At 48.6% G+C, this 16,303-nt stretch overlaps 2 protein-coding genes across 6 annotated transcripts in view; one reads left to right on the top strand and one right to left on the bottom strand.

Moving 5' to 3' along the window:
* The window catches only part of LOC148041840 (uncharacterized), a 225,348-nt gene that overhangs the window by 69,167 nt on the left and 139,878 nt on the right, over positions 1-16,303 (top strand). The gene's annotated exons all lie outside the window — the stretch shown is intronic.
* LOC148041841 (uncharacterized) overlaps positions 1-16,303 on the bottom strand; it is a 218,362-nt gene that overhangs the window by 69,065 nt on the left and 132,994 nt on the right. The gene's annotated exons all lie outside the window — the stretch shown is intronic.

Raw genomic sequence — 16,303 nt, 5'->3', positions numbered from 1 at the left:
AGCCCAAGGATGACATGGTGCTCGATGCCCCGGCACAGGAGACCCTTCAGCCACCTACTATCATGGAGAAAGGCAAACAACAGGTCCGGGGTTTGGATTCTCCTAACACTGACTGGATTGAGGCACGACAAAAAAAAGGTAAAAAGTTGGACGCAGGCCTGGCAGATCCTGCGCCTAATGCTTCTTTGGATTCCGTGCGCACGTACACGCGCAAGAAAGACATAGTCACCTCACAATAGGATGCGCGTACTATGGCCCCGTCCGCCCCCCGTCATCCGTCTTCAAGGAAAGTCTATTCAGAGGGCCCCAAGGGCCCACCTGCTAAGCTGGCATTTGATGCAAAAGGTAATGTGATTACCTTGGGATAGGCGTTATCCCCGGCCTACTCCCAAGGCGGTGGATTTCCCTTCTACCTCTAAAGCAGGTCGCCCGAATTCGTTTGCAGTATTGGCTGATTTTCTGGATGAGGGTGTCCTGGATGCCCTCGCGGAAAAGGTGCAATCGAGGCAACAGGCGCCTCGTTCCTGACTTCCTTTTTGAAAATATATGAAGATTGCCACGTGGAATGTGCGAGGCATTTGCTCTCGCCATAAGCAACATACCATGTGGTCTGTCTTGCATGAGAACCAGTGGGATGTATTGTGTGCAGTGGAGCACAAAAGTCACGGTGAGGCAGGAAAAGTTGTGGATTGCCATGGATTCCGTCTGTTTTATGCAGGGACACCTGCTAAGCACTACTCGGGCGTGCTGATGATTGTCCATGAGAAATACCAGCCCGTTCTTGTTAAAAATGATGTGCAGGGCCGATTTCTGGTAATCGAAGTCTTATTTGAAGGAGAGATTTTATGGTTGCTGGGACTCTATGCTCCGAATGATCCCGCATCCCGACGGGATCTATGGTCGACTTTGCAGGGCTCCATGGCACTTGGCCGCAGGGGGTTTTTGATGGGAGATTTCAATATGTGTGTTGACTCTTCTCAGTCCACCTCAGGGCATTCGGTCATGGATACGCCAGAAAGCCGGGTGTGGAACTCCTTTGCTTTGCACGTACTTAAGCAAGATCTTTGGTCGTGGCTTCACCCTTGTGTTTCAGGTTTCACTTTTCATTCCGCACAATATGCAACCACTTGGTCGCGATTGGACAGAATGTATATCATGCAGGGGGATGATTTTCTTCCCGAGATGCTGGAGATGAAGGTCTTGCAGCAATATGCGTTGTCGGATCATTTCCCCCTCGAGCTTGAGATGCGGGCACAATCCATTGCACCTTTTATGCAGTTGCTGAATAAGCTCCCTTTACGCTTCAATTCCTCTTATTTGAAGCATCCAATTTTTCAGGGTTATATGCAGCAATTGATTGAGAGGTTCTTATTGGACTTCGCCTCTGAGGGCTTGGCTTCGTTCGCACGCCTGCTCTCTAATGTGCAGCGGGTTGCTCGGCAATATGGGATTCATAATGCCTCTCTTTGTCGCCGTCGTCGACATGCAGCAGAGGACTTACTGGCCTTGATCCGTTCCTTGCTCCTGGACTCCCCAGATGATGATTTTCTGCTGTCCCTGGAGCGGCGTTTGGCCCATCTTATTCAAGTATTTAGCTTGAAATCTTATCAGCAGGCCAAGCTGCAAAACTTGACAGACACATTGCAAGATAGTGCCTGCGAGTCTCATAAGTTCTTTCGCGCCTTGCATGCTTCTCCGGCTCGCGAAAATATGACTCGACTCCAGGATTCGGAAGGTCGCATGGTCACTGATCCGCAGACCATTATCAATATGTGCAGAAATTATTTTATGGATCTTTTTGGTTCTTCTTCCTTGCCGTCTAGCCAGGTTACGCATGCCCGCTCGGTCTTCTATCCTCTGGTCCACAAGCAGGTTCCATTTGATATGCAAGCCACTTTGGAGGCGGATATTTGCGAAGAGGAGGTTATGGATGTCTTGTTGCACCTGCCTAAGGATAAAAGTCCTGGTTGGGATGGTCTCACTAATGAATTTTTTGAGCACTCGGCCACGCAGTTGGTAAAGCCATTGGTGGTCATGTTTCAGCAGGTTTGGGAAACAGGGGTCATGCCTTCTTCATGGAAAGAAGGCCTTATCAAACTGATTCCCAAGGTCCCTTCGCCGTCAAAGCTGCAACACTGGAGACCAATTTCGTTGACGGGCGCGATGTATAAAATCTTTTCCAAAGTGCTGGCAAATAGGCTTCACAAGCACCTTCCAGCTATTGTGCACCCTCTCCAGTATGGTTTCATTAAGGGCCGCAACATTTTGCATAATATCTTAAATGTGCAAATGGCTATTGACTATGCGCGGCACTCCAATCAGCAAGTGGTCTTAATTCAATTGGACCTGGAAAAGGCGTTTGATTGTGTGGACTGGTCTTTCCTTGCAGATCTTATGTCTGCCATGGGCTTTGGTATCCGGATGTCCCGATTGATCTATACCATTAGTACTAAGGCTTCTTCAAGAGTTATGCTTAATGGTGGGGTTACAGAGCCATTTGTCCTTGCACGCTCGGTCAGACAGGGTTGCCCTTTGAGCCCTCTCTTCTTAGCCCTGGCGACTCACCCTGTCCTTTCAATGTTATCCTCCATGGTGGCTTCTGCCCAGCTGGCAGGGTTATCTCTTCCTTTGGGGCACAACTTCATTAACCAATCTTTGGCTGATGACTCCTTTATGATTTTGCAGGCGGATAGGGACAACATTCGCAAGGCATTAGATGTTTGGACACTCTTTGGTCAAGCCTCTGGTCTTCGCATCAATGCCTTTAAGTCAACCATTCTCAGTTGCACAGAGCCGGATTTACAGTCGTTAGGCTGGCAGGGCCAGGTGGTTTCTTGTGGCTCCATTGTCAGGCATCTTGGATACCCATTGGGGGTGGATGTACGGCCAAAGGACCTGCTGGAGTGAATTTCACAAAAACTGGCCGTGAAGTTTATGTATTGGAAGTCGCAAGCCTGGCCGTTCCATGTCCGCCTCAAAGTGGCTCAGATAATTATGCTACCAATGCTGACGTATTTCCTGCCACTACTGCCATGGACGCCCACTACTTTGAAGGCTCTCACCCATCCCATTCGTTTCATGCTATGGAAGAAAGATTCACTGCAGGCAGGTATTTCTTGGATTTCATGGTCACATGCATGTACCCCTAAGCGCATGGGTGGTGGAGCTATTTTGGATGCAGAAACTCATATGCTAGCTCTTCGTTGGTCTCTTTTTCGTGCCATGTGTGTGGATCATCACCCGTGGACCATCATAGCCCGTTATTTTCTTGAGGACAGCGGGCTCCACCAGGGTAACACACGGCTTCGGGCCTCATGGTGGCATGTCCTTAATGCTGACTCTCGATTTTCCAGTCCCTCTTCCTCTTTGTTACTGCACTTGGTCGGCTCTTGGAAAGTGGTGCTCCAAAAGACCCGTTGGCATCCTGTAGGGGACCGCTTGCAGACTAATTCTTTCCAGCTGGAATTGTTGGCAGTATCCAGATTTCTTTCATGGGAAGATAAACATCAGCTCAGACCAAGATTTAACCGCATGGCCCGTTTGGGTGTGACTTTGATTGCGGATGCTACCCTTGCTACTCGCAATGTCCTCGCATCGTTTCGGACTGCTAGGAGACTTTTCAGGATCCCGCGCGGATACCGTGATTTATGGGGGAAGCTTTCGTCGGAACTTCAGGGTAGGCAACCCTTTCCTGCCCGGGCTATGGATCGCCCTTGGCAGGACTGGGACCTTGCAGGCCGGTTGACTCTGGAAAATGCCTCTACTAATCAGGTGTATCATCTTCTCATTCAGGATCACCAATGGCTGGGTGACAAAGCTAATACTGTTTGGGGACTGCGGAAATCGCTGACATGGTGGCAGGCAACGCTGATGGAGGGCTGGCTGAATAAGGCACCTTTCAAATGCAAGGTCTTTCTTTGGCGGGTAATGATTGGTGGTCTTCCTCTTGCCTCGGCCCTTGCCAAGCGTCGCATCTCGAATGGCAATTGTTTCTTCTGTACCACTACGGCGGAATCGGCCCGACATCGTTTTCTTTCTTGCCCACTCGCCAAGAATATCTGGTCTCTCTTGTCCCAAATCTGGCGCACAGTGGTGGGGTCCTCACTGACTCCTTTCGATTGGGTTTTTGTGCGCCCAAAGTATCCCACGCCGCCACCGTTACATATGAAGATCTTATTTGCCTTTTTCAGATACTGGGGATGCTGGCACATTTGGACCACCCGAAATGCTTTTCTCTTTGATTCGGCCTCTAATGTACCGCAGCATATTGCAAGGCTTAAAGGGCTCTTGCATTGGCAGCTAGATCTCATCAGGCACTCTGATTTGCTCCCCCGGGAGGATTTGCATTCCTGGCATTTGGCAATTGCCTCTGGGTCCTTGCCGTGATTGGTGTAGCCTTTTTAGTATACTAGTCCGGGGATTTCCCACACGTTGGCCTACGGCCCTCGTGTCTCTTGTACTCGTGTAATCATGTAATCTTGTACTTTTTTCGTAATTAATACAATTACCTTTTACGAAAAAAAGAGAGAGAGAGATGGGGTCGTCGCCTGTGCGTCGTGCCCTGCTGCCGCCGTTTTGACCTATCGCCAAGCACCCCTGACGTCGCCCCGCCCTACTCGACCTGTTGCCGTTGCCCGCGTGACCCTGGCGTTGGCAACCCTACATGCCCCTCCCTGTGCGGTGACCTGATCCCAGCCTCGCGCCCCTGTCTTTCCTGTGCGGTCCTGTTCGCCATCGCCATCGCCAGCCTGATGCCTGATGCCTGACGCCCGTTCGACGCCTGCCTGCCCTAGCCGCCTGTCAGACGCCTATGCTGTCCCCTGCCTGCCTGCCCCTGTCGCGTGTCCTCTCGCTTGCCCTGTCCTGCCCGTCGACAGCCTGCTCTGTTGCCTGTCCTCTCGCCCGCCCCTGACGACTGCTGCCCTGTCGCCTGTCAGACGCCCTAGTCTGACCACCGCCATCGCCTGCCAGATCTGTGCAGCCTTGTCTTTCCACAGACACCGAGAGAGTGCGAGCGCGCGAGCGCGAGAGAGAGAGAGAGAGAGAGAGAGAGAGACGCCAGAAGACAGCAGTATGGCTGGCCTGGATATGGATTTTCTCGACCGGACGGTTGCAGCCCTTGGCCCTGATTCCGATACAGAGGAGCCGGAGGATATGGTGCCCTGTACGGAGGAGATGCCTCCAGGCTCTGAACTGCAGCCTGCGGGCAAACGCTCCAAGCATACTCCTGACGAGCCAATGGGTCCTCAGGAACATTCCTATGCGCAGGTTGCCTCTGATCCTGTGGATTCGCAGGAGATAGACTGGGAGCATTTGCTGGACTTTGCCAATACTCTGCTTGGCGATTATGTCCAGCACAACAATGAAACTTTTTCTGATGCGGGAACTGATGATGTGCTGGAAGCCACGGTGGACCCGAAATCAGTCTTGCGGTCCTTCTCAGTGTTTTATGACCGTGCAGTCATCCTTTTCTTCACTGGCAGAATCCCCGTGCTTTCACATATTCGCCAGTGGATGCATCATTTATTGCAAGGGGAGTGTGTTGAGGAGATCTTCCTTGGACCTCGCGGCTTTTATGAGGTGCTGTTGAAATCAGAAACACATCGCGCTGAGCTCCTGTCCAAGCTGCCATTATTCTTTGATCGCCGCTTGGTCCATGTTGTACCATGGCGCCCGATGGCCGATTTCCAGCGTCTGCTTCAACGAGAATGCCCGGTATGGGTAGAAGTGGAAAATTGTCCGGCAGTTTATTGGCCATTGTTGAAGGATGCGATGGCCGTTGTGGGCACAGTGCTGGTGCCCCCAAGCCTCAGGGCTATGAATCGCAACCTTTTATGCATGCTATGGGACACAGCCAGGAAAAGGCCTGCTTGGCTTCGCCTCAATTGTTCTGGCATGCATCCCTTGCATTTTCGCTTGAAATGGGGCAATTTTGCAGGCCACTGCTTTTCATGTGGTAAATTGGGGCATTTCATGGCCGAATGCCCTGAAAGGCAACTGTCTTCCGAGGATGCGCAGGTTGTGCTGCCTAAGGATGACATGGTGCTTGATGTCCCGATGCAGGAGGCCCTTCAGCCGCCAAATGTTGTGGATAAAGGCAAACAATAGGTCCTGGGTTTGGACTCTCGTAGCACTGATTGGATTGAGGCCCGTCCAAAAAAAGGTAAAAAGTTGGATGCAGGCTTGGCGGATCCAGGGCCTACTACTGCACTGGATTCCGTGCGCACGTATATGCGCCGGAAAGAAATGTTCACTTCACAGCCGGCTGCGCGTACTATAGCCCCGTCTGCCCCCCGTAATCAGTCTACAAGGAAAGCCTATACAGACGGCCCCAAGGGCCCACTTGCTAAGCTGGCGTTTGATACCAAAGGTAATGTGATTACACCCTGGGATCGGCGTTATCCCCGCCCTGCTCCCAAGGCAGTGGATTTTCCTTCTACCTCTAAAGCAGGTCGCCAGAATTCGTATGCAGTCTTGGCTGATTTTCTGGATGAGGGTGTCCTAGAAGCTCTCGCGGAAAAGGTGAAATCGAGGCAACAACCGCCTCGTTCTTGACTTCCTTTCTTTGAAGATATATGAAGATAGCCACGTGGAATGTGCGAGGCATTTGCTCTCACCATAAGCAACATGCCATGTGGACTGTCTTGCATGAGAACCAGTGGGATGTATTGTGTGCAGTGGAGCACAAAAGTCACGCTGAAGCAGGCAAAATTGTGGATTGTCATGGATTCCGTCTGTTTTATGCAGGGACACAAGCTACGCACTATTTGGGCGTGCTGATGATTGTCCATGAAAAATACCAGCTTGTTCTTGTCAAAAATGATGTGCAAGGCCGCTTTCTGGTAATCGAAGTCTTATTTGAAGGAGAAATTTTATGGTTGCTGGGCCTCTATGCTCCAAACGATCCTGCCTCCCGACGGGATCTTTGGTCGACTTTGCAGGGCTCCATGTCACTTGGCCGAAGGGGATTTTTGCTGGGAGATTTCAATATGTGTGTTGACTCTTCTCAGTCCACTTCGGGGCATTCGGTAATGGATACGCCGGAAAGCCGGGTGTGGAATTCCTTTGCGTTGCGCGTGCTTAAGCAAGATCTTTGGTCGTGGCTTCACCCTTCTTTTTCAGGCTTTACTTTTCATTCTGCACAATATGCCACTACTTGGTCGCGCTTGGACCGAATGTATATCATGCAAGAGGATGATTTTCTTCCCGAAATGCTGGAAATGAAGGTCTTGCAGCAATATGTGTTGTCGGACCATTTCCCCCTCCAGTTTGAGATGCGGACACACTCTATTGCACCTTTTATGCAGTTGCTGGACAGGCTCCCTTTACGTTTCAACTCCTCTTATTTGACGCATCCAATTTTTTAGGGCTATATGCAGCAATTGATTGAGAGATTCTTATTGGACTTCGCCTCTGACGGCCTGGCAGCATTTGCGCGGCTGCTTTCTAATGTGCAGCGGGTTGCTCGGCAGTATGGGATTCATCATGCCTCTCTTTGTCGGCGACGTCGACATGCATCATAGGACTTACTGGCTTTGGTCCGTTCCTTGCTCGTGGATTCCCCAGATGATCATTTTCTGCTGTCACTGGAAAGGCGTTTGGCCCATCTTATTCAAGTATTTCAGTTGAAATCTTATCAGCAGGCCAAGCTGCATAACTTGACTGACACATTGCACGATAGTGCCTGCCAGTCTCATAAGTTCTTTCGCGCCTTGCATGCTTCTCCAGCTCGCGACAATATGACTAGGCTCTAGGATTCGGAAGGTCGCATGGTCACTGATCCGCAGACCATTGTCACCATGTGCAGAAATTATTTTATGGAACTTCTTGGTTCTTCTCCCTCGCCTTCTAGCCAGGTTACGCATGCCCGCTCGGCCATCTATCATCTGGTCCGCCAGTAGGTTCCACTTGATATGCAAGCCACTTTGGAGGCAGATATTTGCGAGCAGGAGGTTATGGATGTTTTGTTGCACCTGCCTAAGGATAAAAGTCCTGGTTGGGATGGTCTCACTAATGAATTCTTTGAGCACTCGGCCATGCAGTTGGCGAAGCCATTGGCGGTCATGTGTCAGCAGGTTTGGGAAACAGGGGTCATGCCTTCCTCATGGAAAGCAAGCCTTATCAAACTGATTCCCAAGGTCCCTTCGCCGTCAAAGCTGCAACACTGGAGACCAATTTCTTTGATGGGCTCGATGTATAAAATCTTCTCCAAGGTACTGGCGAATCGGCTTCACAAGCACCTTCCAGCTATTGTGCATCCTCTCCAATATGGTTTCATCAAGGGCCGCAACATTCTCTATAACATCTTGAATGTGCAAATGGCTATTGACTATGCGCGGCATTCCAGTCAGGAAGTGGTCTTGATTCAACTGGACTTGGAAAAGGCCTTTGACTATGTGGACTGGTCTTTCATTGTAGATCTCATGTCTGCTATGGGCTTTGGCACCCGGATGTCCCGATTGATCTACACCATTAGTGCTGCGGCTTCTGCAAGAGTTATGCTCAATGGTGGGGTTACAGAGCCATTTGTCCTTGCTCGCTCGGTCAGACAGGGTTGCCCTTTGAGTCCTCTTTTCTTTGCCCTGGCGACTCACCCGGTCCTTTCAATGTTATCCTCAATGGCGGCTTCGGCTCAGTTGGCCGGCTTGTCTCTTTCTTTGGGGCAACACTTCATTAGCCAATCTTTGGCTGATGACACCTTTATGATTTTGCAGGCAGACAGGGACAACATTCGAAAGGCATTAGATGTTTGGACGCTCTTTGGTCAGGCCTCTGGTCTTCGCATCAATGCCTTTAAGTCGGCCATTCTCAGTTGCACGGAGCCTGATTTACAGTCATTGGGCTGGCAGGGTCAGGTGGTTTCCCGTGGATCGATTGTCCGGCATCTTGGATACTCGTTGGGAGTAGATGTACGGCCAAAGGACCTGCTGGAGTGGATTTCACAAAAACTGGTGACGAAGTTTATGTATTGGAAGTCGCAAGCGTGGCCCTTCCATGTGCGCCTCAAAGTGGCTCAGACCATTATGCTACCAATGCTAACGTATTTCCTGCCATTGCTGCCATGGACACCTACTACTTTGAAGGCTCTTACTCATCCCATTCGTTTCATGCTATGTAAGAAGGACTCCCTGCAGGCAGGCATTTCATGGATTTCATGGTCACATACATGTACCCCTAAACGCATGGGTGGTGGCGCTATTTTGGATGCAGAAACTCATATGGTGGCTCTTCGTTGGTCTCTTTTTCGTGCCATGTGTGTGGATCATCACCCGTGGACCATCATAGCCCGTTATTTTCTTGAGGACAGCGGGCTCCGCCATGGTAACACACGGCTTCGGGCCTCCTGGTGGCATGTCCTTAATTCTCACTCTCGAATTTTCCAGTCCCTCTTCCCCTTTGTTACTGCACTTGGTCGGCTCTTGGAAAGTGGTGCTCCAAAAGGCCCGTTGGCATCCAGTAGGAGACCGCGTGCAGTCTAACTCCTTTCAGCTGGAATTGTTGGCAGTATCCAGATTACTTTCATGGGAAGACAAACATCAGCTCAGACCGAGATTTAACCGCATGGCCCGTTTAGGTCTGACTTCAATTGCGGATGCTACCCTTGCCACTCGCAATGTCCTCGCCTCGTTTCGGACTGCTAGGAGACTTTTCAGGATCCCGCGCGGATACTGTGGTTTATGGGAAAAGCTTTTATTGGAGCTTCAGGGTCGGCAACCCTTTCCTGCCCTGGCTGTGGATCGTCCTTGGCAGGACTGGGACCTTGCAGGCAAGTTGAGTCTGGAAAAGGCCTCTACCAATCAGGTGTATCATCTTCTCATTCGAGATCACCACTGGCTGGGTGTGAAAGCTAATACTGTTTGGGGACTGCGGAAATCGCGGACATGGTGGCAGGCAACGCTGATGGAGGGCTGGCGGAATAAGGCACCTTTCAAATGCAAGGTCTTCCTTTGGCGGATAATGATTGGTGGTCTTCCGCTTGCTTCAGCCCTTTCCAAGCGTCGAATCTTGAATGGCAATTGTTTCTTCTGTACCACTACCGTGGAATGGGCCCGACATCGTTTTCTTTCTTGCCCGCTCGCCAAGAACATCTGGTTACTCTTGTCGCAAATCTGGCACGCGGTGGTGGGGTCCTCACTAACTCCTTTCGATTGGGTTTTTGTGCGCCCAAAGTACCCCTCACCGCCACAGTTACATATGAAGATCTTATTTCACTTTTTCAGATACTGGGGATGCTGGCACATTTGGACCACGCGCAATGCTTTTCTTTTTGATTCGGCCTCTAATGTACCGAGACATATTGCCAGGCTTAAAGGGCTCTTGCATTGGCAGCTAGATCTCATTCGACACTCCGACTTGCTCCCTCGGGAGGATTTGCATCCATGGCATATGGCAATTGCCTCTGGGTCATTGCCATGATTGGTGTAACCTATGTAGTGCATTAGTACGGGGATTTCCCACACGTTGGGCTAGGGCCCTCGTATCTCTTGTAATCGTGTCATCATGTAATCTTGTACCTTTTTCGTAATTAATACAATTACCTTTTACGAGAGAGAGAGAGAGAGAGAGAGAGAGAGAGAGAGAGAGAGAGAGAGAGAGAGAGAGAGAGAGAGAGAGAGAGAGAGAGAGAGAGAGAGAGAGAGAGAGAGAGAGAGAGAGAGAGAGAGAGAGAGAGGGAGCGCGGCCTGCATTCATTTCTACCACCCGTGAGCTCCTGGCTCTGCATCTGACCTGCACAAGTGGTGATTCAACATGGCTGGTCTGGATATGGCTTTTATCGACCAAACGGTGGCAGCCCTTGGTCCGGATTCTGATATAGAGGAGCCAGAGGATATGGATCCTTGCACAGAGGAGATGTCCCCTGGTCTTGATTTCCAGCCTGCGGGCAAACACACCAAGCATACTTCGGAAGCGACAATGGATCATCGGGAACATTCTTATACTCAGGTTGCCTCTGATTCTGTGGATTCTCTGGATGTTGACTTGGAGCATTTGCTGGAACTTGCCAACACTCTGCTTGGCGCTTATGTTCAACATAATCATGAAGCTTTTTTTGACTCTGGAACTGAAGATGTGCTGGAAGCCACAGTGGACCCAAAAAATGTCTTGTGCTCATTTTCGGTGTTTTATGACCATGCTGTTATACTCTTCTTCACTGGCAGGATCCCTGTGCTTTCTCATATTCGCTAGTGGCTGCACAATCTACTACAAGGGGAGTGTGTTGAGGAGATTTTTGTTGGGCCCTGAGGCTTCTATGAGGTGCTGTTGAAATCTGAGAAGCACCGTGCTAAACTGCCATTGTTCTTTGATCGCTGCTTGGTCCATGTTGTGCCATGGTGCCCAATGGCAGATTTTCAGCGCCTGCTTCAACGTGAATGCCCCGTGTGGGTTGAAGTGGAAAATTGTCCGGCTGTCTATTGGCCATTGTTAAAGGATGCCATGGCCGTTGTGGGCACTGTTCTAGTCACTCCGAGCCTAAGGGCCATGAATTGTAACCGTTTGTGTATGTTATGGGACACTGCTAGGAAAAGGCCTGCTTGGTTACGTCTTAATTGCTCTTGCATGCATCCTTTGCACTTTTGTTTGAAATGGGGCAACTTTGCAGGACATTGCTTTTCGTGAGGAAAATTGGGGCATTTTATGGCCGAATGCCCAGAGAAGCAACAGACTTCAGATGCTGAGCATGTTGTGCTATTCATGGAAGATATGGTGTGTGACGCTCCGTCGCAGGATGCCACCCAGCCACCTAAAGTTTTGGATAAAGGTAAACAACATGTTTCGGGTTTGGATTCCCGTGGCAATGACTGGGTGGATGTACATGCAAAAAAATGTAAAAGGTTTGATGCTGGCCTAGCGGATACTGGGCCTAATGCTTCACAAGATTCCATGCGCAGTTATATGCGCCAGAAAGAGATGTCTTCTTCAGAGCATCTTGCTCATCCTATGGTTTCTTCTGCACCTCGTAATTAGTCTACTAGGAAAGTATATTCAGACGGTTCAAAGGGCCCACTTGCTAAGTTGGCTTTTGATACTAGAGGTAATGTGATTACCCCATGGGATCGTCGGTATCCCCGCTCCATCCCCAAGACAGTGGATATAGCGTCTATCTCTAAAGTCGGCCGTCAGAACTCTTTTGCTGTGTTAGCTGATTTTTTGGATGAGGGAGTCCTTGATATTCTAGCAGAAAAGGTTAAATCGAGGCAAGCTGTGCCTCGTTCCTGATTTTCTTTTGAATACACATGAAGATAGCCACATGGAATGTGCGAGGCATTTGTTCTCGCCATAAGCAACATGCCATGTGGACTATATTGCATGAGAATCAGTGGGATGTCCTATGTGCTGTTGAGCACAAGAGTCACGGTGAAGCAGGAAAAGTTGTGGATTGCCATGGGTTTCGCTTGTTTTATGTAGGGACACATGCCATGTATTATTCTGGCGTGCTTATGATTGTACATGAGAAATATCAGCCTGTTCTTATTAAAAATGATGTATATGGCCGTTTTGTGGTGATTGAAGTTTTATTTGAAGGAGAGATCTTATGGTTGCTGGGCCTCTATGCTCCGAATGACCCGTTATCCCGTCGGGATCTTTGGAATACTTTGCAAATCTCCTTGTCACTTGACAGACAGGGTTTTTTGATAGGGGATTTTAATATGTGTCTTGATTCTTCACAGTCCACATCAGAACATTCGGTGATGGACGCTCCGGAAAGTCCTGTGTGGAATTCGTTTGCTCTTGCTGTACTTAAGCAAGATCTTTGGTCTTGGCTACACTCTTCTTCTACAGGTTTTACTTTCCATTCTGCGCAGTATGCAACTACATGGTCGCGGTTGGACCGCATGTACATCATGCAGGATGATGATTTTCTTCCTGAGATGTTGGAAATGAAAGTGTTGCAACAATATGCCTTGTCGGACCATTTCCCTCTACAGCTTGAGATACTCACACAATCCATTGTACCTTTTAAGCAATTCCTGGATAGACTCCCTTTGCGCTTCAACTTTTCTTATTTGAAGCATTCAATCTTTCAGGGCTACATGCAGCAATAGATTGATAGATTTTTATTGGATTTCGCTGCTGAGGGCAATGCTTCTTTTGAACAATTGCTCTCTAATGTGCAGCGGGTTGCTCGGCAGTAAGGGATCCATCATGCCTCTCTTTGTCGGCGGCGTTGGCATGCAGCGGAGGACTTACTGGCTTTGGTTCGTTCTCTGCTGGTGGACACTCCAGATGATGTATTTCTGTTGCCACTGGCGATGCGTTTGGCTGATCTTATTAAAGAGTTTCAGTTGAAATCTTATCAGCAGGCCAAATTGCAAAATTTGACCGAGAATTTGCAAGATAGTGCTTGTCAGACTCGTAAGTTCTTTCGAGCTCTACATGCATCTCCTGCTCGAGAAAATATGACTGGACTCCAGGATCCAGAAGGTCGAATGGTCATTGATTCTTAGACTATTATGAATATGTGCAGGAATTATTTTCTGGACCTTCTTGGTTCTTCTCCTTCACCTTCTGACCAAGTTACTCATGCACGCTCAGTTTTCTATGGTCTTGTCCGCAATCAGGTTCCACTTGATATGCAAACTACTTTGGAGACAGATATTTGTGAGGCGGAGGTTATGGATGTTTTGTTGCACCTGCCCAAGGATAAAAGTCTCGGTTGGGATGGTCTCACCAATGAATTCTTTGACGTTTTTGCTACCCAAGTGGTGAAACCATTGACGACTATGTTTCAGCAGGTTTGGGAAACGGGGTTCATGCCTTCCTCATGGAAAGAAGGTCGTATCAAACTGCTTCCAAAAGCTCCTTCGCCATCAATGTTGAAACATTGGAGACCAATTTCTTTGATGGGTTCGATGTATAAAATCTTTTCCAAAGTGATGGCGAATCGGCTCCACAAGCATCTTCTGGCCATTGTGCATCCTCTTCAATATGGTTTCATTAAGGGCCGAAACATTCTGCATGATATCTTAAATGTGCAAATGGCTATTGACTATGCAAGGCACTCTAATTAGGAAATGGTATTGATTCAATTGGATCTAGAAAAGGCTTTTGATTATTTAGACTGGTCTTTCATTGCAGAACTTATGTCTAGTATGAGCTTTGGTACTCGGATGTCCCGCTTAATCTACACCATTAGTGCTGCGGCTTCTTCGCGAGTTATACTAAATGGTGGTGTTATCGAGCCATTTGTCCTTGCACGCTCTGTGAGACAGGGTTGCCCTTTGAGTCCTCTCTTCTTTGCCCTTGTGACTCATCCGGTTCTTTCGATGTTATCTTCTATGGTAGCTTCTACTCAGTTGGTTGGATTTTCCCTTCCTTTTGGACAACACTTCATTACTCAATCTTTGGCTGATGACAGCTTTATGATTTTGCGTGTGGACAAGGACAATCTTCGCAAAGCATTAGATGTTTGGACGCTCTTTGGTCATGCCTCTGGTCTTCATATCAATGCTTTCAAATCAGCCATTCTCAGTTGCACGAAGTCCGATTTACAGTCATTGGGCTGGTAGGGATAGGTTGTTCCCCGTGGTTCCATTGTCAGGCATCTTGGGTACCCTTTGGGTGTTGATGTTCGGCCAAAGCAACTTCTCGAGTGGATTTCACAGAAACTGGCAGCTAAGTTTCTGTATTGGAAGTCGCAGGCCTGGCCCTTCCATGTTCGTCTTAAAGTGGCTCAGACAATTATGCTGCCAATGCTCACATATTTCTTGCCATTGCTGCCTTGGACTACTATTACTTTGAATGCTCTGACTCAGCACATTCGTTTCATGTTATGGAAGAAGGATTCCTTGCAGGCAGGCATTTCGTGGATTTCTTGGTCGCATGCATGTACCCCCAAACGCATGGGTGGTGGGGCTATTTTGGATGCGGAAACTCATATGCTGGCATTTCGTTGGTCTCTTTTTCGTGCCACGTGCGTGGATCATCACCCGTGGGCCGTTATAGCCCGTTATTTTCTTGAGGATCACGGGCTTGCTCATGGTAATACACAAATTCAGAGCTCTTGGTGGTATGTTCTTAATGTAGACTCTCGGTTTTCTAGTCCTTCCTCATCCCTGCTTGTTCATTTGGTCTGCTCCTAGAAATTGGTTTTCTAGAAGGCGCGTTGGTATCCAGCGGAGGACCGCTTACATGCTAACTCTTTTCAAACTGGAATTGTTGGCAGCCTCGCGTTTAGTTTCTTGGAAAGGCAAACATGAGCTTAGACCAAAATTTAATCGCATGGCACGTTTGGGCTTGACTTCAGTTGCAGATGCCACCCTTGCCAATCGTCACGTCTTGATATCTTTTCGTACAGCTAGGAGACTTTTCAGAATCCCTCGTGGATACTGTGATTTATGGGAACGGCTTTTGTCAGTGCTCCAGAGTAGGCAACCCTTTCCTGCCCTTGCTTTGGATTGTCCTTGGCAGGACTGGGACCTTGCAGGTCGGTTGAATTTGGAAAATGCCTCAGCTAACCAGGCGTATCATCTTTTAATTAAAGACCATCAATGGCTGGTGGTTACTAAAGCTAATACTGTATGGGGATTGCGGAAATCTCAGTCATGGTGGAAGACAACTGTGATGGAGGGCTGGTTGAAGAAGACATCTTTCAAATGCAAGGTCTTTCTTTGGAGGGTAATGATTGGTGGTCTTCCGCTTGCTTTAGCCCTTTCCAAACGTCGAATCTCTAACGGCCATTGTTTCTTTTGCACCACTACAGTGGAATTGGCCCGTCATCGATTTATTTCGTGCCCTCTCGCTAAGAATATCTAGTCCCTCTTGTCAGCGGTTTGGCGAGTAGTGGTTGGCTTCTCGCTAAGCCCTTTTGATTGGGTTTTTGTACGACCAAAATACCCCACACCGGCACAGTCGCATATGAAGATCTTGTTTCACTTTCTTAGATACTGGGGATGCTAGTACAATTGGACCACTCGGAATGCCTTTCTTTTTTATTCGGCCTCTAATGTCCCGGCACATATTGTGAGGCTTTAAGGTCTCTTGCATTGGTAGATAGATCTCATTCGGCACTCTGGCCTACTCCCTCGGGAGGACTTACTCCCTAGCATATGGCAATTTCCTCTGCGTCTTTGCCATGACTTTTGTAACTCTTTTGTAGTTTAATACTGGGCCTTTACACATGATGGCTTAGTGTCATCGTGTATCTTGTAATCAAGTAAACTTGTACCTTTTTTTTGTAATTAATACAATTACCTTTTACGAAGAGAGAGAGAGAGAGAGAGAGAGAGAGAGAGAGAGAGAGAAATGAAATGATATATTAACGTCTACAAAATGCCAAAATGACCTATGAGACCATGAGTTA

This window comes from Lygodium microphyllum, chromosome 1, assembly GCF_053477565.2.
Source record: "Lygodium microphyllum isolate KBCC chromosome 1, Lygodium_microphyllum_v1.1.10, whole genome shotgun sequence".
Lineage (NCBI taxonomy): Eukaryota > Viridiplantae > Streptophyta > Polypodiopsida > Schizaeales > Lygodiaceae > Lygodium > Lygodium microphyllum.
Note: the sequence above shows the minus strand (reverse complement) of the source record. Positions and strands in the feature narration are given on the sequence as shown.